This window comes from Lampetra fluviatilis, chromosome 40 (genome assembly GCF_964198595.1).
Source record: "Lampetra fluviatilis chromosome 40, kcLamFluv1.1, whole genome shotgun sequence".
Taxonomy (NCBI): Eukaryota; Metazoa; Chordata; class Hyperoartia; order Petromyzontiformes; family Petromyzontidae; genus Lampetra; species Lampetra fluviatilis.
In genome coordinates, this window is record NC_136314.1 from 2,627,939 (window position 1) to 2,650,155 (window position 22,217).

A 22,217-nucleotide genomic window follows, 5' to 3' on the forward strand; every position below is an offset into this window, starting at 1 on the left:
TGGATTTGGGATTCCTTCGATACCCCCACGCTCCTGTAACCTTTCTCGATTCAAGACGCGAGTTGATTCGTAACCGCACGCTATCATCAGTGCTCTTAACTGGCGAATGCTTTGCGTTATAATCCATTGGGCATCTGCTTAGCATCGGAGATGAAACAAACAAAAAAACATTCTCAAAAACTTTGACAACCTCTCTCTCTCTCTCACACACAAACGCACGTGAGCCTCGAAATGCCGTTACCATTCACGCGCGCCGCGCACTACAAAAGCTCTCCGCCTCGTTGCCAAGGAGCCATCGACGGCAAATCAATTTTCATTCCGCGTTATGATACGCCTGCTCTCGCGAGCCAATGCCATGACGCATGCCGCTCCCCCCCCCCCGCGGATCAATTGCGCACGCGATCATCGCGCTCCGAGGGATTTAACCGCCGCTGTGCGCCACGCGACCTTTGCGCCACGCGACTGACCTCTGCGCCACGCGACGTCTCCGCCACGTGACCTCTGCACCAGCTGACCACCCTCTTCCCTATAAAGCGTTTACACGGAGCGTGCCGTGGGTGATTTCGGCATGTGTCTGCGTGCATGCCTGCATTCGCATGCAGGTGCATTGCCCGACCATATGGTCGGCGATGTTTTTAAGTGGAGCATTTAAACATTGAAACGTTTTTTGACAGCTTTTTTTCCCCCCCTCGATATGTTTTCCTCCAGGGAGAGCTGGCCATTTCAAAAGTGCCATTGAGAAAGTTGTTTGTATCTCTGTATACATATGCATGATATTGTTTTTTTATCGCACTGCGTTTGACTGCAGCTGCCACTGGGATCTAACAGTTAGCACGGTGGACTTTAAATCTGGATGTCGCCAGTTCAATTCCGTATCCCGGCGCGGTAGTTGAAACTATGGGGCGAGTTTCTCAAATTTCCCCGCCAGCCTCTGTCGATCTTGCAAGAGTTAACCGCAACTTTAGTCGATCGGGAAGAGTATAGCGTGGTGGGGTTATAGTGTGGCTACTTCCACACCTGCCAACCGAGGCCTTCATACTCTGAGGTTTTTTTGGAAAAGTCACGTAGGTAAAAAATTAATAATAAATGAAAATAACTAAATTAAACCACGACGTTTCGGAGGCAACACAAGTCTTCGTCTTCAGGTGGGACCGTCAGAACCAAATTTACTGTATCAAGTTCACTTTATGTATCAAGTTCACTTGATACAGTACATTTGCAGTCACGAAAGCTTCACATCTAGAATCGAGGCCTTCATCTCGCCTTGGAATACCCATAATTTGACAACATTCGGTCGAACGAATCGGGCGCGTTTCATAATTCATGTTTTCTGCAGCGAGGGAGAACAAACCCCAACGTTGGTTTACACCTCTGCTCCCCCCTATCACGCGAACACCCATTGACCGCTTGCACTTCCCAGCTATTGACGTGGAATGCTCCAGCAACTAGAAATTCCCACGTGGTGATGAGCCAATTTGTTGAGCTATCATTCGCGATAGCCAGGTCGCTTCTGGAAAAGAGCTACATAGCTGAGTGGTCCATCTTCTTGGTTCTTCCGGTAAAGTCACGGAGAAGGGAAATAATAAAATAATACAAATAAAACATAATAAAATACAATTCTCACGACGTTTTGGCCACAACGCCAGCAGCCGTCCTGGTGTTCATCCAGGTGTTCATTCGGACGCTGTCTTTCCGACAGCCCTGTTCTTCACCTGAGAACGGCTGCTTGCGTTTTGGCCGAAACGTCGTGAGAATTGTATTTTATTATGTGTTATTATTATTTTATTATTTCCCTTCTACATGACTTTACCGAAAGAACCAACAAGATGAATCCCTGCAGTCACGAAAGCTTTAAATCGAAAGCTCAGTGGTCCTTACGTGGTAAAATAAAATAAAAATGCTTGTTTTGTTTGTTTATAGAATTCGCACTCGCCCATGTGATGCGTGACGCGCGTACGTCCCGTCGTGAGCAGAGGCATAACAACGGCAAGAGTCATTCCTCTCTCATTAGATGCTTGCCACATGAAGACAGGGTTGTCCACGCGCTTGACAGATGTTGCACGGGGGCAGCCACGGAACGTCGGATCTTCGGTGGGTGCGAGTGGCGTAGAGATTAAGGGACCGGGCATCGTGACATTACTCCGCCGTTCATTATTTCCCGGCGGTGGTAATGGCTGCCGCCTTGGCACGGCGACTTTTTTTGTTTCAATATAAAAAAAGTTTTTATTGAAAGCACCCTTACTGCCGTCGCCAGCGACGCATCGTCGCGTTTAATAAACGCGCCGGTTCGCTTCTCTACTCGCGCGCCGGCCCCGTTGAACGGAGAGTCACTGCCATTTGGCAACAACGGTTATCGCAGGCGCGGGACGCGTCTGTGCGAGGAGTGAATGAAATCCCGGTGCGCGCCCTGCCGCTCATCGCCCGTGCGCTGATGAGCCACGCGGTTTTTGTGGCGCGCCGTTATTTGTCGATATGCCGAGTGACAAAGCGGTGGCGGATCTTTTGGCTGGCCATCGAACGAAAACGGCGGTCACCTGCATCGCGTGGCGCTTTCGGGTGCGCTTTTGCGGCCGTCTGGAACGCTCTTCCTTCTGATATTAGGAGGCCACTGGGAGCTATAAGCTTTTAAATCATCTAAAATGTAAAACTCATTTCTTTTTCGAACTGCTTTCTGTGTTTGGTTTGTTGTCCTTCCCTCCTACACCTCCGATTAGCACAGTTGGCTACGTACGGCGCGAAAGAAGTTCAACGCACGTACACAGGTACATTTAAGAGGGGAGTGGTAGGGTGGGTGATTTGGTGCAATCACCCACCCCCTACCTCCCCATTCCCGCCTATTGAGACCGCCCCCTTCTCCTGATAAAAATACATTTAAGGCCTTAAACTAGAAATTTCAGGACCGCCCCACCTGAAGAAAGGCAGTGAGAACCCTAACGCGAGAGGACTCCCACCAATGCAGATGGAAGGATCAGCTCAGGTGGATGGATTTTTGCATCACCGATGCGGCGAGAAGTGGCGACAGCCTTCACCCCACGACTGCCACCGATCGACAACGATGGCGACGATTACCAAGACATCGTCTTGACGCGGCCACCGGCGGTCGAGGGGCGGACGATCTTCCTTCGCCCTTCGTTCCCCTCGCTCGCTCCCTCTCTCTTCCTCGAGAGGGAGCGAACGCCGTGCGGAGGCGGTGGTGTCGCCGCGGTGCAAGTTGAAGTGATTCATATTCTTAGGTTTTTTTCGGTAAAGTCACGTAGATAAAAAATGTAAATTAATAAAAGTAAAATAAAAATAAAATAAAAATCACGACGTTTCGGAGGCAACACAAGCTTCCGTCTTCAGGTGGAACCGTCACAGCACGATTGCTGTATCAAGTAATACAGCTGTGACGGTTCCACCTGAAGACGGAAGCTTGTGTTGCCTCCGAAACGTCGTGATTTTTATTTTATTTTTATTTTACTTTTATTACTTTTAATTTTTTATCTACGTGACTTTACCGAAACAACCTAAGAATATGAACCCTTGCAGTCACGAAAGCTTCGAATCTAGAATTGAAGTGATTCATTGTCGTCAGTTGGGTGCATTCGCAGTGCCACGCAGGCAAACAGCTTTCCAGGGTCGTGCCAAGTCGTGACTTTACCCCTCGCTCGGCACATTTAGTTTCCCCGCACAGGAAGTAATATGACCGTCGTTGCATTCAGATCGAATGCGGCTTCTGACTTCGACAGCACGGGGGTGGCGGGGTTTGCGGGAGGGCGGACACGGAGGCAGGCAGCTGCTTCACGCTGTCCGCTGGCTTCCTCCGCCCGTCTATAATTTGCACATCTCGTAACATATCACGGCGCCGACTCTGCTTCTGCTGGGGCTTGGGGGACACGCGAGACCCGTGGTCCCCCCCAGTCCACCTGCCCAGGTCGCAGTCAGTCCGTGGGCCCGAGCAGACATCGGTGCTGCCCGAGTCGGCAGCGACTTTAGTTTGTGGTGCCCACTGTATTTTGCCCGGCGAACGAGAGTGGAAGATTCTTGGCGCCACGTAATTCACCACTGTTGGCCACGTGCGGACATTGGAACCACTAAGGTGGTGGTCTTCGATGCCATGCCCGGTGGGCCACTGGTGGCCTCTGGTGACCTTTAATGTGACCCCTGATGTGCGGCTACCTGACAACACACAAAGATGAAAAAACACCCCCCCCCCCGCCATCAACATCATCACCATCTTCTTGGTTCTATCGGTAAAGTCACGTAGAAGGGAAATAATAAAATAATAAAAATAAAACATGATAAAATCATTCTCACGACGTTTCGGCCACAACGCAAGCAGCCGGCCTCAGGTGAAGACCAGGTCTGTCGGGGAGACAGCGTCTGAATTACAGACCTGTTCTTCACCTGAGGACGGCTGCTTGCGTTGTGGCCGAAACGTCGTGAGAATGATTTTATTATGTTTTATTTTTATTATTTTATCATATCCCTTCTACGTGACTTTACCGAAAGAACCAAGAAGATGAATCCCTGCAGTCACGAAAGCGTTAAATCGAAATTTGACCCAATGTGTTGCAGAATGTGTCTCTTTAATAGGAGTAATACAAGTCGGTGTAGAAACAATAAAACAAATCTGAACGTAATATTTGATCAAGAGCAGTCATTAGCATAGGCACCAGAACAACATCCACCCTCTAAATCCCGCGCGACCTTTCCGCCTGACAATTAAAACGAGACGCGAATTTGTTTTATAATAATGAAAGTTCTGAAAGTGCGAAAAGAACAGCTGCAATTACAGTCGCGTTCGACTTATGCCGTGGCTGCTTTCGGGGTGTCCTGGGACCTTCTAGAATGAGGGGCACACGCTGAAAACAGAGCCTGCAGGGCCTAGACACGTCGGGGAAAGTCGCTGCACCCAAAAACAATCGGAAAAGCTATGCGATGGCTGCGCACGGCTTATTTATGGAATTTCACACTCGCGCAAATTGCACTTCGGGGAGTGACATATTTATTCTAGATTTGAAGCTTTCGTGACTGCAAGGATTCATACTCTTAGGTTTTTTCGGTAAAGTCACGTAATAATAATATAAATAAAATTATCATAATGTTTAATTTCTATTATTTCTATTATTTATTTTAATTTTTACCTTCCGTGATTTTCCCGAAATAAACCTAAGAGTATGACATTTCACTGTGATTTCACGTGAATGTTTATGTTTTTGCCAATGTTCATAATATCTGAGACAGTCGTGATTTGTGTTCGCTTCACTGGGGGTACTTTGTTTGTTATTGTTGTTTGTTTTTGCTGTTGTCAAATTGGTGACCGCAGGTTTCGCTTGCAAACCGAAACTCACCCTGGTCTCTGGAGTCCCCTCCCTGGCCCCACACAACAAACGTGAACTTGAATCAGACGAATGCAGCGGTGCTGCCCTGGAATTCAAATTGTTGGTTTGATCGTGTTGCTATGGAGATCTCGAAAAAGCATAACGTGGGGGAAATCACAGCGCAATTTGAAAACAAAAATAGAAAAAAAGGCAAAAATATGAATCTACATTATCGTTATTCATCTTCTTAACTAATTTCAATCATTTAGGTGGGCTATGCACAGCCTTTCACTGGATTTCCAATGGAGCAAACATCCTCTGCAGTAGACTCCCATAAATCCATCAACAGGCCGATTTGCACGTTGAAACAACACATGGGTGCATTCAGATGCACGTGTTGCGTGTTGCACTTCTTTCGCACCGTACGTAGCCAACCACACCGACCGAAGTTGCGGGGGGAGGGGGGGGGCGCAACAAACTAAACACAGAAAAGCATTTCTAAAGAAATTAGTTTTCAATCTAGATTATTTAAAAGTGCACAGCTCCAGTGACTTCCTAATATCGGAAGGAAAAGCGTTCCAGCGAGCGATGCGGTGCCCGTCTTTGTTCAATGGCCAGCCAAAAGCCGTTGCGAGAATGACTGGAGCGCGCGTGATGGTTTATGCTGCTTCACGAGATAAGTTATTCCGGATCCTTTGTGGCAACCACTTTGTGTGCACGAGAGCGACCTCGCAATGCATTCGTTCGGCAACTGGAAGCCAATACAGCTCAGCGAGCACCGGGTGGACATGGTGGTGAGATGCCTTCAAGTCCAACGCTGCACCAGTAACAGCGCAGGGCCTGAGAGCGTTGAACGAACAAGGGCATTGCACTCAAAGGGCACGACGGCTGTTTGTGTGCAGCACACCGTTGCGTGTTATTTCTATTCTCCTGCTATCCCTTTACCCCCCCCCCCAATCCCATCCCCTTGCCGTGCTGCAGGGTAACGTGCAGTCTCATGTGCAGGCCTCCGAAAATGCTCATCTCAATTGTGGACAATCGTCCACACTTTTGAGTACATCTTTGGCAGATGCAGACGGCTTGCTCTACGTGAATACGTTGAACTTCTTTCGCGCCGTACTTAGCCAACCATGCTAATCGGAAGTGCGGCGGGGGGTGGGGGGGGGACAACAGACGAAGCACATAAAGCCATCACGTGGAGCAAGCGGCTAAATTAACTTGGCAGGGCCTCACCACGCAACGTCAAAAGGAACTTGCGTCAAATCCGTCGGGCAAAATTGCTCTCGATGAGCCGGTTAGAGTGAGACGTTGGGACGACATTGTGTTCACTGTGGGAAAGAGGCCCAGGCCACGCACTTCGCTACTCCCACCCCGCCTCCAATTGCCCATCGGCCGCGGGGAGTCTGCTCACTAGAGGGAGGAATCAGAAAGCAACGAAGCAATTAATATTCATTTTGACCGCGAGCGTTGCTTTCGGGGTGAAAATTAACGGATGGGTTGCGATAATAGATCCTGTCTTGGCGAGTGGCTTGAGCAAAGTTCTGCCGCTATTTTCTCGGAGCCCCTGCGGGGAAATCCCAGCGTGAACAACATTGTTCTCTGATATGAAAAAAATATAAATCTATGGCAAAATACTCCCGAGGCGAATAAGTCGGAATGATAAAAAGAAGACGAGTATATTCGCTGCTCAAGAAAAAAAGTATTGCACTTAGATTCTGTAAATTATAATATATTTTCTAGTTCTAATATAGGATAACTTTGGGTTTAATTTCCTATAAATAATGGAACATTCCACTATCACCGTTGTCTCATTGTGAGCACCAAAGCCGACTCTATGAGGATAAAGACGCATTCGTAACTAGTGGTGGAATATACCAGGTTTGAAGGGGTGTTAAAACGGTAGGAACCCACTGGTTCCACCAGCCCACAGGGAATTATTGTGTCCGTCCGTCCGTCGTGCAGGGAGGGGCTGGGCGGGGAGGGAGGGGCTGGGTGGGGAGGGGAGGGTGGGGAGGGGCTGGGTGGGGAGGGAGGGTGGGGCTGGGTGGGGAGGGTGGGGAGGGGCTGGGTGGGGAGGGTGGGGCTGGGTAGGGGGTGGGAGGGGTGGGGCTGGGTGGGGAGGGGCTGGTCACCCCGTGGTGCCCTTATAAAACTCAACGTTTAACCTACTCACGCCGGCTTGTGCCCGCCCTCACAGTCGGCCATATTTGCGGAATAGACCACGCCGCCGTTGACCCTGGCCATTGACCGTGCAACCCAACGTTTCTACCAGCTCCCTCCGCAGGAATGTGTTAGATAAAATGAAATATAATACAAAACTGTACACGTTTAACATATAATTCAACGTCATGCACCTCAAACCTTACTCACAATTAACAGGTATATTATGTTTGAGTTTTGAAGCAAATATTGTAATATTCTCACTGTATAAATATATATAATAAATCCAAATAGCTCAGGACGCTTGACTCAAAACTCTCGTACAACTCTGGCTGTCGCCTGATGAAGCTAGTTGTAATTACTGGCGAAACGTCGTACTCAGATTGTAAATGTTGTGGCTTTGCTTTCCAACACACCAGTGTGCTGAACTAGTAACGAATTGGTACGTTCTGTTTACGTGACAAACCTTACTAATTGGCTGTGTCGGGTGGTGGTAGGTTTAATCACACATTTATATTTACGCGCTCTAACCCCAAAATAAACTTTATTATGACCATATTTCGATTTAAAGCTTTCGTGACTGCAGGGATTCATCTTCTTGGTTCTTTCGGTAAAGTCACGTACAATGGAAATAATAAAATAATAAAAATAAAACATAATAAAGAAATGTAATATAAAAATAGAAATTTGTATTATTATTATTTTATTATTTCCATTCTACGTGACTTTACCGAAAGAACCAAGAAGATTTATTATGACCACTTTCGTGTTAACCGTTTTAGGAAAATGTTCAGAATAATAATTGCAAGGGGATGGTAATAATAATGATCGAATTATTATAAATTTCAGACATTCGTCAATAATAGGGGAAAATATAAAATTAGTAACATTTTGTGACAATGGTCCTTCGTTCCCCAAATAACTAAAAAAATCAATGTGATCGCTTGGGAAAACTTAAATGAGCCTGCAGATATTTTGTTTTCAGTGGAGCTCTGCTTGAAGTATTTGTTTTAGTTTTGGCCGAGCATCTTTTCTTGCCAGCATGTGATATGTCTACGGAGTTTCAAAGGAGACCATAATTGTATCATGAATTATTGTTAGACTGAAAAATCTCAATTAGGTTGTGCACAGCTTGCTGATGAAATGCTCCATTATTGAATATTGTCTTCCAAAGTTTTATCCATTAAACTGGTATTAATGTGTTTCACTTATGCCAGAGGGTGGCTCTGAGGAGACCACCTTGGCTATCAATTATGATTACAAATGAGGTGCAATTGTACGTGCCTATATGTGCTTGCATGCTGGTGTGTGTGCTGAAGTTCTTAAAAAAAAGTTTCAAACCTGCTAGTGTAGCGGTGAGTGCACTGCAATCCGAAGCCGGCCACCCAAGTTCGATTCATGCTCACGGCCAACATCTGTGATGCATATGTGAATCAGTTCCTGGACTCGCCTATGTCGATGCAGCCTTAAGTGAGTGACTGGTGAAACGTGTAAAACTCAAAACTGGGGAGACAAAGGTGGCCGGACGTGGTCCTAACCACACCACTCCTTCGTGCGCGGTGCTGGCCTTATCAATCGGTGCTCGCAAACTGCAATTGCCCCAACAGTCTGCTCAAGGCTATATGGGGGACCTTTTTGTACAATAAAATTTAGTTTTGTATTGCACATTTCACAGAGAAATACTCGATATGCCAAAGTACAGTACGTTCAAAACCAGAATAAAATGACAAACAAAAAAACAATAACTACTGCAACAAAACCCCCAAACTCAATCATTTCAACAGGGCCAGTGAATAAAAATGAGTTTAAAAGATACGTTTAAAATGTTTTTTTACCCGTGCAATCCAAGTGTCTGACGGCCGTGGGCAAATAATTCCTCAGTCTCAGAGCAGAGGAGCAGAATGCGTTGTGGCCCACGGAGGAAAGATTCGTGCTGGAGACCGGCTGGAGTCCGCACCTAGTTTACACAAGAAAGGCTCATTCCTAACAGCGTGCTTCAGCCGCACCGAACCTCACAAAAATAATATTCAGGACCTACCTTGGCTCCTCCCACCCTCAACCAGTATAGATGTAGGGCTTGAGTATAGCGCGCCACGCATCCCCCGCCTCTGTTGCTATGCAAGCAAGCACAGTACAGTGGGGTGATGTGAGGTAATGGTTGTTGTTGTGGCTTTAGGCGAAGTGGGTTGTTAAGGGTTGAAACAGGTGTCAGGGTAGCCGGGAGGACACAGGCCAGTGATTGGCTGGAAAGGTAATTGGGCATTAGCTGGCGTCGCTCCGGCGGCAAAAACAAGGCCACGTGACACGGGGGGCCAGGGGGCGAGCGATAAGCGGGGGGTAGAGATAATTAGGGAGATTAATTGGTGTGGGGATATAAGCCAGAGCGCAACGGAGAGAAGGGAGTCCTGTACGAGTTGGCGTCGTGGATGGAGCTGCAGCAACGGGAGTCGCAGAGCAAGTGATAGTAGAGTAAAGCGTAGAGAGACAGTGGTAGCGAGAACGCAGTGAGCAACCAGGGTAGCCATGCATCGAAAGGATGCAGAGTAGGAGAAACCGAAGAGACGACAAGCGTAGCGATAGTGAGGTAGAGAGACGTGGAGCGACGCGGAGCGACGTGGAGCAGGGTGTGGGCACGGAGAGACGCGGAACGGTGGCGTAGCAGAGAGACGCGGAGCGGAGCGAGGCCGCGCCGAGACGCGGAGTGGTGGCGCGGCGAAGGTGGGCTCTAAGAGGAAAATAAAGAGGAGAGAAAGACAACCCTTGTACGAGTCCTACATATATACAAATACTGTTTCTTGGAATTTCTCTCACTTGATACAGCTATCGTGCTGTGACGGTTCCACCTGAAGACGGAAGCCTGTGTTGCCTCCGAAACGTCGTGATTTTTATTTTATTTTTTATTTTACTTTTAGAAAAAAAATGTTTACCTACGTGACTTTACCGAAAAAACCTAAGAATATAAAGTCCAGAGTTTGCAGACCAAAGGTCACCTGCGAGTGGAGGCCAGCAAAGGAGATCTCCTGGGTATAACAGAGCCTGATCATTCAAGGGCCTTGTATGTTAGTACTGTCACTGGACGTTGGTGACAAAGAGCTTCATAGCTCATCGGATTTCTCGTGGATAAATGAAGCTTTGCAATTCTGATAGCAACACGATCTTACAACCAATCCGACATTTGTACACGAAACCAACGCGAATATGCCAGGAGTTATATGAGCATAAGATTGATTTTTGTTGTTGTCGTTGTTGAGCTTTTTGTTAATCTCTGAGCAGTGGCTTTCTGCACACAACGTGTAATCCGTTCATTACAACTCATAGTGACACCACCAAGTAACACATTGAAGCCGTGAATTCTGGATGACGCAGAGGCGTGAACCGGATTCTGGGCGTCGGACAGAGAGAAGCGAGGGTCGCCACCGAGCAACGCCACATTTGTTCCGCGGATGGAGATGTGTGACAAAGAAAGAGAGATGGAAAAGTCCAACAACTTCCAAAAGCAACACCGAGATTTCGGGAACAAGCGGCGGTGTAGTCGTGAGGGCGCAGCGCGACGGGACCCCACGCCTCCGGGTTCAATTCCCCGCGATGGCTAAACATCAGTGGCGAGTGATACTGGTAGGAACCTCCTGGTTACACCAGCCTACAGGGGATTATTGTGTCCGTCTGTCCGTGGTGCATCCAAAAATGGGAGGGGTGGTGTGGAGAGGGGAGGGTGGGGAGGGGAGGGTGGGGAGGGGAGGGTGGGGAGGGGCTGGGTGGGGAGGGTGGGGCTGGGTGGGGGGTGGGAGGGGTGGGGCTGAGTGGGGGGTGGGAGGGGTGGGGCTGAGTGGGGAGGGGCTGGTCACCCCGTGGTGCCCTTATAAAACTCAACGTTTAACCTACTCACGCTGGCTTGTGCCCGCCCTCACAGTCGGCCATATTTGCGGAATACACCAGGCCGCCGTTGACCCTGGCCATTGACCGAGCAACCCAACGTTCCTTCCAGCTCCCTCCGCAGGACAATGTGTTATCTCAAGCATGATCTGGGCATCCCCTCGAACAACTCGGCCGTGAAACGAATGCGCTGTGTACAACTTTAGAAGCGTCGGAGACAAAAGCAGCGGGCGTTAGGCCTGTCACGCCACACCGCTGTCCCCCAAGCAGGCCCTAATAGGTGCCCGTCAATGGAAGTGGCCACAACAATCCATAATGTTATGCAGGGGGAATATCTTTGCCATTGCGCGTGTCTGACATTGGGTACCCATTCTGGTGGCTTTCACTGACTGCGGTTGCACCAGAATATAGCCGATCGTCTGGTTGTAGAAATGTATCTGGCCCCTCCACTGGCGATTTCATAAATTGTCATGATTTAGGTGGGGGGGGGGGGGTGTTACAATATCATTTAAAATTGTATGACTTTTATTAAAGTTTTGTCCGATTGTTACCGTCTCAGTTGTATCGTTCCATCTCATTCGTCCCGTTCATCCTCGCTCCATTGCCTTCAACATAAACGCAAGTGTGCAATTTGCATATAATTTGCATAAAAGATTGCAATCAATTCTCTCTCTCTCTCACACACACACGCACGTGCTTCGATGCATGTGTTGTGAGCGTGACAATAGAATTTTAATTGATGCATTTATTCATCTCAATATTACCCCCAACACTACCCCTCGAGATCATTATAATGTGCAAATGCTTTGAAGGTTGCCCATCGAATCTTGTGTTGTGAATTACACATCAATGAATACACAACGTGAGTTGATTGTTGTTGATTGTTACCGGGATGAGTCGTAGCTGGTGCTGGTGGGGCGGGGGGGGGGCAAAAGCGACCAGGTGGTGCAGGTCTCGCTGCTGCCGATCTGTCTGCCTGTGCTGCTCAAAAACTAAACTATTTTTAATTATTTACACGCTTTTATTTAACTCACTCTGTCTGTTGTCGTATCCTCAAAAAATATTGTAACTCAATTTTTACCCACTTCCCAATGTGGTATCGACTGCAAACGTGGTATACTTATGTCATATTGATGACAAGACTATATTCTATCATAAAAAAAAATCAAAAACACATTTTTAAACATTCTTTAGCACGCTTTTGATAAACTCTGTCTGCTGTCGTATCCTCAAATCTTGTAACTTAATTTTAACCCACTTCCCAATGTTGTATCGACTGCAAACTTGGTATACGTATGTCATACTTGTGACAATACTATATTCTATCATTAAAAATAAAAATATATATTTTTAAACCATCTTTTTTATATGTTATGTTTCGCCTTGGCTGTAAATCACCACGGTCGCTTACGCTATGACAAGCTTCGGGGCCACTTCCTTGAGTCGTGGAGTTTTGCCATTACGAGTACGGTACATTTCATTAAAGCGTGTTTACATTTTTTTTTTAAATGTTACTTATTTATTTTAGCAGGTAAAACTCCACTGAACTATGTAGCTATTTTTTAGAAGCGACTCGGCTATCGCAAATGATAGCTCAACGAAGTGGCTTATCGCGTGGAAATATATAGCATCCAAATACTCTAAACGCGTGACGTTGATTCGAAATGTGGATGGAAAAAAAACCCGGAGGATACGGAGAAAAAAAGCCACACAACCACGGGGAGAGAGACACGCAAACTCAATATATACAGCAGTAGGCGTCAGGGATCGAACCCACGATCTCCTGCATTCCAGGCGAGGTAGTTAACATCGCTCCACTGTCGCGTCCCTCTGATCGGTGCACGCCGGCTGTCAACAAGAACTCACACCCAGGCATTGCAACGGCGGTGCCCCGTGGGTCTGCGTTTGTGTGAACATCGTATGCCTGCGAGCGTGCGAGCATGACTCAAGTTATTAACTCGTGAGTTATACTTGTGCTGCGTCCAAGCCTGCAAATGCAAAATCCGGGTACATCTGGGTTCAATGCCGTAGACTCGCTGCACTCACAAGTAAATAAATGAGCACACGCTAAAATTACGTTTCCCTCCTTAAAAACTTTTCACTGTGCAGCTCACGCTCTTCAGCTTGATTTAAGCGCCGGGTTCCGTGGCAAATGGCACCAGTTAATCTGAATTGGTTGTAAATTGGCATTGTAATCAATGGGTGGAAATCTTTTGCAACTGAGCTCTTTGTATTCTTAGCAAGACCTCTGCTGCTCTGGCCGTGCGATTGAGTCGGAGACCGAACCGCAGCAATTGACCCGGTGCCAAGAGCTGTTTCATTTATTTTGCCACCACAACATTTCCAGCAATATGTTCATGGCTTGGGTCACACGTGTTTATGTATGTTTGAATTTCTTTCGCGCCGTACGTAGCCAAGCGTGCCAATCGGAGGTGCGGATGGAAGGGCAACAAGCGGAATAGAATAAAAAAGCGGTTATTAAAAAGTACATTTTCAATCTGGATTTAAAATAGCAGAGCTCCAGTGGCTGCCTAACGTCGGAAGGAGGAGCGTTCCAGGGCCCTGTCCCGGGGACGAGGCTCCGAAGGCTCTCACGGACCCAGAAGATGAGAGAGGCCGGGCTGGGTGGAGCCAGAGGAGATGCGGTCAGCAAGTACCTCCCCCTGGACGGCTGTCGATAAGGTAAATTATTATTATTATTGTTCAGGGTCGTCCTGCGAAGTCTTTGCTGGCAGTTGGAGGCGGGGGTGCGACGTCTCGCGCGCACATTCCACTTGAGCAAAGTGCGGCGTCATTTTTCAAATGTAAGAATAAGTTTGAACCCTTTCTATCTTGATTTGAAACTTTCGTGACTGCAGAAATCCATACTCTTTGGTTCTTTCGGTAAATGAAACAGGCGTTAAGATGTTAAAACACCACGCAGAAACCTTTTGCAAGGAATCGTATTAGCAGAGCATGTTTTTTGTTTCGATTTAAAGCTTTCGTGACTGCATGGATCTATCTTCTTGATTCTTTCGAGAAAAGTCACGTAGAAGGGAAATAATAAAATAATAAAAATAAAACATAATAAGATACAATTCTCACGACCTTTCGGCCACAACGCAAGCAGCCGTCCTCAGGTGAAGAACAGGGCTGTCGGAAAGACAGCATCCTAATGAACGCGTCCTAATGGCCGAGGGTAACCTCATCCCATGACTGACACTCTCACACTCCCTCCTGTAGGGGTCAGCACTGCACGCCACGCGTGGTGCCACTGAGCGCTATCCCAGCGCTCACCAAGCCCCACTAGGGCTGGTACTACACCCACCTACGGGGTGTCCGCGATGTGAGTGCATCGCACGCCGTGCCTTGCTAGAGCGGGTACCACACAGCGACATCCGCGATGTCGCTACACTGGCAAGAGAGGTCCCATGATTTTTCAAATGTTTGGCAAATTTGGACCGCGACGCAGGCGCACGTGATCTTTAACGTGCGCTGTGAAGCGGTACGGCACGTAGTTTTTAACAATTATTATTTATACTCTTTGGGTTTTTCGGTAAAGTCACGTAGAGAAAAAAAATTCACGACGTTTCGATCGCAACACAAGCAATCGCCTTCAGGTTGATCGAAACGTCGTGATTTATTTTTTATTTTTTCAATCTACGTGACTTTACCGACAGACCCAAAGAGTATGAATTCCTGCAGTCACGAAAGCTTTAAGTCAAGATTATCATTTGTTTTCTTTTGGTTGGGTTAATACGTACACCGCAGAGATCACCGGAGTCTGGGGGAGGGGGGTTTCGATGGAATTGAAGCGTGAGATCAACCTCGACAAAAGAGCGCTCCCGCTGGGCCCACGGAGGCAGCGCAGAAACGTGGCTTCGTGATGCGCCCGTGTGCGAGTTTGAGCGACCTCTCGGGGCACGCGCGCGTGAACTCTCCTCCGCGCGGTGCGATTGCCCTGCCGCGCTCAAAGTGCTGCGACCTGGCTTTATTTTGGTGATTTTCGAAAAGTTTTTTGGTTTGGCCATGTTTGTTTGTTGTAGTACAGAGTTAGACTGATGGCCTTAGTCTAAGTTGTCTTGTGGTTGTTGTTGTTGTTGTTTGACTTGCATCCCACTGGGATTTTTGCACACAGCGTTGGTGTACGGTGCTTTTTCTGCAATGTTTTGCTGTCTTTTCTTGGATTTTCTGTTTGCACTCAGTCACATATTCACTTTAAGATATTTTTTGTTAATGTTTTAGTTTTTTTGTTTGTTGTGGTTGCACCCGATTCAAGAGCCGAATGGCTCACAGGGCTATACCTAATAAATGAACTTGAACTTGCACCTGCAGGGGTGGGAGTTCACTCTCAGGCAGCAGCGGTGGCGTTTGGAGGCGAAAAGCACACGGAGCGAAGGCCCCTAGCAGCTCAAGGAGTCCCGGGTTCATGATTACCGAGGAATGCCTCAAATATCGGCTGCAAATTAGATGCTAACGAACATAAGCTACGTAATGAATTCCCTCCAAATTGTCTGGAGCTATGTTCATCTCGCACCTCCGATTAGCACGGTTGGCTACGTACGGTGCAAAAGAAGTTCAACATGCATGCTGTACATACAGTACATCTCCACCGCTTGTCTACATCTCTCTCATCCCCACGACAAATCTGTCCCGGTGGCATCTCCCTTCTCTCACATCATTACACCGTAAAATTTAGATTTAAAGCTTTCGTGACTGCAGAGATTCATCTTCTTGGTTCTTTCGGTAAAGTCACGTAGAAGGGAAGTAATAAAATAATAAAAATAAAACATAATAAAATAATTCTCACGACGTTTCGGCCACAACGGACGGCTGCTTGCATTGTGGCCGAAACGTCGTGAGAATTATTTTATGATGTTTTATTTTTTATTATTTTATTACTTCCCTTCTACGTGACTTTACCGAAAGAACCAAGAAGATTCATTACACCGCTTTCGTGTCCACAATTCTCTCATGTGACTGCATCGGTGTGTCTTGTCGAGAACCTCCTCTGCCAGCTCGCTCGCAGTTTTGCGAACCGAAAAGGCACCCCCTTTAAAAAATCACACAATGTATGATTAGACCCTCCCGCTATCCAATTAATTGGATCACCATCACTACCACTACTACTGTTTGGCTTGCATCGATCTGCCCTCCGTTAATGATTCGACGAATAGTCACGATTAGGTGCTGGGGGGGGGATGGTCGTGAGTCGATTCGAAAATATTTATTTGATGGTTGCCATCATGGTCGAAATCAATAGTGGCACGCTGCTAATAAAACCCCACAAAATGAGTTTGACCTGTAGCACAAAGGAAAATATATAAATGCATGGCGTTTCATTGCAGCTTCAATAAAGCATGGATACGTGCACACGCTTTCATGGATGGTGTTAATGCTTTATACCGTTAACACAAGTTCACCCCTGTCACTAATACATATTAGAATAGGCTTTCCCCTTTTTTCTGGCAACAACACAGGTGTTAAGTTGTTAAAACACCAAACTTAAATCTTTTGCAAGGAATCATGCCTGCATTAACCACAGATAATTTTGGTGAAAAAAAACCATGCTCTGATAATATATGTATTGTCTTTGAAACTGATTGGTCCACACCAGAGACACCTTTCTTTAGAGCCTAGTCTCAAACAGTGTTTTGTTGCCAGAAAAAAGGGGAAAATGTATTCTTATATTTTGACACTGGCAAAGGAGGTCCCATGATACTAATATATATTGTTTGGGGATTTCCAATGTATTTCTATTGACCAAAATATTTAGTACAAAAATTCGTTTCTTGATTTGATCTTGTTTCCCTCCCCATCGGCTGTCGTCACGCAAGTCTCTCCAGCAGCCTTCGATCACAGCATATTGCGACTGCAAGACTCTCCGTTGTTGCTCATCAACCTGTGCAAAGTTGACGCGTTTTCCGCGTGGACGTAACGCGCAACAACCGTTGCAAGCAAGCGGAGAAATGCACCTCGAGTGGCTGTTGGATTTGCGTGAACCGATTACCTACAGCGCGTGAGGGTCAACAACAACAAGCGCCATTCGCCACTGGACGTCCCCACGGCGCTTGTGCCAGGCTAGGTGCACTTATAGTGCCACGTGAAGTGTCGAGCGCCCGCTGGCCGGAGGTCACGGAACAGTCCCAGGTGTCACGGGTTGACTGACGGAGACGACTGGCCGATGCACCACCTCTGCCCCCCTACTGTGCCAACCCGCTGTGTTTTAGCCGCCCGGCGCTCCGCTCGCTGTTGTGAGGATCTAATCTGTTCTCACATGCACCGTTTAATGCATTGCCCTGGGTGTATAAAAAAATTGTTCGAATCGATTCGTTGATGCGTCGTTGCACACGCTGAATGATCATCCAAGCAGAACAGTCAGTCGGGCATAGTAGAGATTTTTTTGGGGTTAGATCGCGTAAATATATAAATGTGACGTTAAACCCGCCATCACCCGACACAGCCAACTAGTAAGGGTTGTCACGTAAACAGAACGTGGCCAAATCGTCACTAGTACAGCACACCGTTGTGTGTTGGAGAGCCAAGCCACAACATTTACAAACTGAGTACCACGTAATTAAAACCAGCTTCATCAGGCGACAGCCAGATTTGTGGAAAAGTCTTCCTGTTTCGTTAGTCAGTCGTCATTGAAAGACAAGAAGCTCAAGACGGTAAGGAGTACCTGAGCATTAAATAATAATAATAACATATTCATATTGAGTGGCTGCACAAGCTCGTTTACTTTGTATCGACACAGAAAGGGATGGAGACTGAAGCATTGCAGATTAAAAATATTGGCACACGGAATGAGATTTTTTAAACACTTTTCTCAAAGCCTGATGACTAATTAATGTCGGTTGCACCAGATCTTGTCAGATCTCAGAGCTAAGTAGTGCTGAGCCAGGTTATTACTTTGACGCCACGCTTGAGAAGGTCTCCATCCAACAGTAGATTTAACCAAGGCTGACGACAATTATATTCAGAGGTACATAAGATGAGCAGTGGCCACGTTCATTGATGTGGTATGAACTTCCAACAGCTGATGTCCAATGGATATTCTGGTCTGTCCACAGTAATGTCGAATTTACAACACCTGGATTGGGCCCTTCAAATGATATGAGCAACGAGGCATTGTCGCCTTTATCCGTGGCTTATTATCCACGAGCATTTTGGCATTCATGAATGCGTTCAAATGAAGAAAAAAAACACGAGACTAGATTGGGCTCGAATTTGTAGGTGCGGTCTCGGCTGAAGTGGTTCAGCCCTGGCTGAGCTGGGCGTGCCTGGGTGTTGTGTTGATCCATCGGGACCACAGTCATCTCACGGAGCGTACAACGCAGAACCCCCCCCACTAACCCTCCTCGACACATTCATGTCACGGCCAGGATTCTTAATTCTGTGACCCTGGTGCTCCCGGCTTCTATGGCTCACACAGAAGCAATCTTTCCAATTAGCCAGGCCAGTGGTGTAACAGAAAATAATACAGTATACACATCACGCGTGGTGTGCATATATATAATATCCCCCCGTATAGCCTTAACACACTGTTGAGGCAAGTGCTGTTGGCGAGTAGCAACTTTGAAGGCCGGAATTGCACACGAAGGGAGTGGATGGCCAGCACCACGAGATGCTGGCTTTGTCTCCCGTGTGGCGATGTTTACTACACACCACACCAGGTACTCATTTGAGGCTGAGTCGACCTAGGCGAGGCCCAGGACCGGTTCAAATATTCGCGACTTATTGGTCGTGAGCGGAACTCGAATTCGGGTTGACCGGTCCGTAGCGCAGGGCGCTAACCGTTACACTACCCCGACTATATACACATATATACACACACCAAATATAATACGCAAAATTAAATAGGCGTAGCTGTGCAAACAGCAGCAATGCATGGTGCTGTTTGCAATGTGGTAGAAGGGCAATTGATGAAATTGATAGTTTAATTATTCATGTTGCACGCGTATATTTGTATTTGCTGTTTAAATTAAACCATAGGATGGTTTTGGAAGTCATGCACACAATGATGAATTATTGTGTGTGTTGGTGTGTGTAAATATGGATATGCATTCAAATCTACTTGAAATTACTAATGCGATGATATGAAAAATACTTATTATTACGTAACATTTTACACGATAATATTAGAATAATATGTTAACGTGGGGGGGAGTGGTTGGTGCGCTGTGTCAAACAGTGGTTCTTCACCTGGGGGGCACGCTGCACCCCCCCCCCGAGGGAGCGAGATGCCCTTTCTGGGGGTACGAGACGCGGCCAGATTTGTTTAGAAGGTAAATAATCGAAAACACAAATTGAGCACTTGCACGTGAGTGCAACTACTTTGTTGCATCAAACCCCTGTGTGTCTTTATTAACATTCTACATTTGTTTAACGATTGATAACGAAAAGGTTGCAAGGCTGCAGCAAAGGTTAAGAACCACCGGGGTAATATGACTATAGTTCAATTCGTTGCAAACAGCTAACATCATTTTGCGAGTCACATCTTAACTGGTTCTGAACTCTCCCTTTACCAACTCGAACTTGCTATGGTCGTGAAGCATGGTCATAGGGATTCGAACTTGTAATCACGTTAAAATTTAAGCACATTTAAACCAAAAAAAATCTCTAAACATAGTCAGATCAATATCTGCATTCATATTTACCTTATAGATGTTTGTGTCTATGGTACAAAGTACAAAGTCATCATCATCATCATCGTCGTCAGCTATGGTCAATCAACTGCAGGTTTCCTTAAGCTGCGGTCATTTCTCATGGGCCAGAAATATAATAATCCACCGAGTGCCTGCACTGATTTCATTGGGCAGGAAACATCGCATAGAGCAGGGGCTACCTGCGGCTCTTTAAGGACTGCATTATGCCTCTTGAAATATATATTTTGTCGAATTGCAAAAAAAAAATACTCTTATTGTTATTTTCGGTTGCTAAACCCTGACTTCAGTTTACCGTCGGCGTCCAGTTTACTGTGGGAATCCAGTTTACCATGGGAGTCCAGTTTACCGTGGGAGTCCAGTTACCGTGGGAGTTCAGTTTACCATTGGAGTCCAGTTTACCATGGGAGTCCAGTTTACCATTGGAGTCCAGTTTACCATGGGAGTCCAGTTTACCATTGGAGTCCAGTTTACCATGGAAGTCCAGTTCTCCATGGGAGTCCAGTTCACCATGGGAGTCCAGCTTAGCATGGGCAGGAGTTGACAACCTGTGGCTCTGCAGCATGGTCCGGCTCTATAAGGATTGCTTCGTGACGTCATTTATGATGGGCCACTGGCTCGTATCCGCATTGCATTGTGGCTCTTGCAATATTGATATCGATATATATTTTTTTACCAAATTTTGAAAAAAAAAAAAAGCTCTTCTTGTTATTTCGGTTGCTGACCTCTGGCATTGAGTGACAATTGTCGATGGGTGCGACTGGTGATGGAACGGCGGCTCAAGAGAGAACACGGCCAAGACGGCCACCGGCACAACGGTGGTGGGGCGAGGTGGAACAAGGAGGCCTTCCTCCAGCATAGGACAGAACGAACACGCACCTCCGATTGGCGAGATTGGCTACGTACGGTACGAACGAAGTTCAACGTACATACGTACAGCACAGCTGATGATGCAGCACAGCTGATGATATAGGTAACCATTGGCTACCACATTCTGATAAGCTCCCCCCCTCTCCTCCCCCTTAACTTGTATTTAAGAACTTGGATCTTGGAATCCCTGCCTCACTTGATACAGCAAATCTGGCTGTGACGGTCCCACCTGATGATGGAGACTTGTGTTGCCTCCGAAACGTCGTGATTTTTATTATTTAAATTTTTATTCATTTTAATTTTATTTTTTTACCTACGTGACTTTACCGAAAAAACTGAGAGTATGAATCCTTGTAGTCACGAAAGCTTCAAATCTAGAACCATTGTCTTTGCTCATTTGCATATCTGTGTGTTCCCTAGCCTGCGCAATTTTCTGAATTGCACCCATGTGCCCCGACTCAAAATTCACTGCGCCCCATCTATTTCAATAAAAACGAAGTGAAAAGAGAGCGGCGGGCGAATCTGCTTGGCATTCCTGACGTAGTGCAGTCACTTTACAGATTTAGACGATGAGTTTAAGGGAGCAATCAGGTCAAGTGTTCACGCACGGCGTGCATAACTCACGCCGCAGCACAGCACATCAACCGGAGCGGCAATTTTGTTTGTATCTTCTCCCACCCCCCCCCCCCCAACAAAATAAGCGATTTCACGGCTTCATCGCTGCGAGCCTTCACTCGTTTGCGCCCGCCGTGAAATATGATCATTTGCTCCTCGCGACGGTGAAAGCGAAGTTAAGTATGTGTGGTGCCTTTGCAAATAGTTTATGATCTCTCATGAGCAGGGTGACCATTCACCGTTTCAGCGATTGTCCTCGAGGCAGAACGCACGCCGAGCAGGGATAGTTGAGCTCAACAGCTTCGTGTTTAACACGGAGTCGTAGCAGGGATTTCGCGGCCAATATGATCGATAACACTAGTCAACTCACTTTTTCTGGCATAAGGTATTCCAACAGTTTTAAGGTAATTTTGGGGTGCTGATTCCAAATCTGGCATCAGTTTGTGTCTATCACATCAGGTTTTTGAGATATCAAATATTGCATTTTCAATAAAAACTGCAGAAGAAAAATATTAAATAAATGTGGGTATCTACATAAAATGATATTATAAACACACTATCCTAAAAATACAGCAGCATATTTTAACACTAAAGCAGTCACTAACTCGCAACAACTTGCAATCATAAGTGACAGAGTTAATTTCGGGTAAAATCAATGAAAATGGGTTATGCCGATAGCAATAAAATGAGATGTGATAAAGATTTGGAATCAGCACCCTGATATTAGTCTAGAACAGCTGCAAAAGTCCAG

The 22,217-nt window shown here is 46.6% G+C and overlaps 1 long non-coding RNA gene across 1 annotated transcript; it reads left to right on the top strand.

Annotated features, from left to right (window-relative positions):
* The first annotated feature begins 2,039 nt into the window (after window positions 1-2,039).
* LOC144946269 (uncharacterized) lies at window positions 2,040-15,836 on the top strand. Its single transcript, XR_013639790.1, has 3 exons — window positions 2,040-2,091; window positions 13,850-14,018; window positions 15,651-15,836. It is a non-coding gene; the product is annotated as an uncharacterized LOC144946269 (long non-coding RNA).
* The last annotated feature ends 6,381 nt before the right edge of the window (window positions 15,837-22,217 follow it).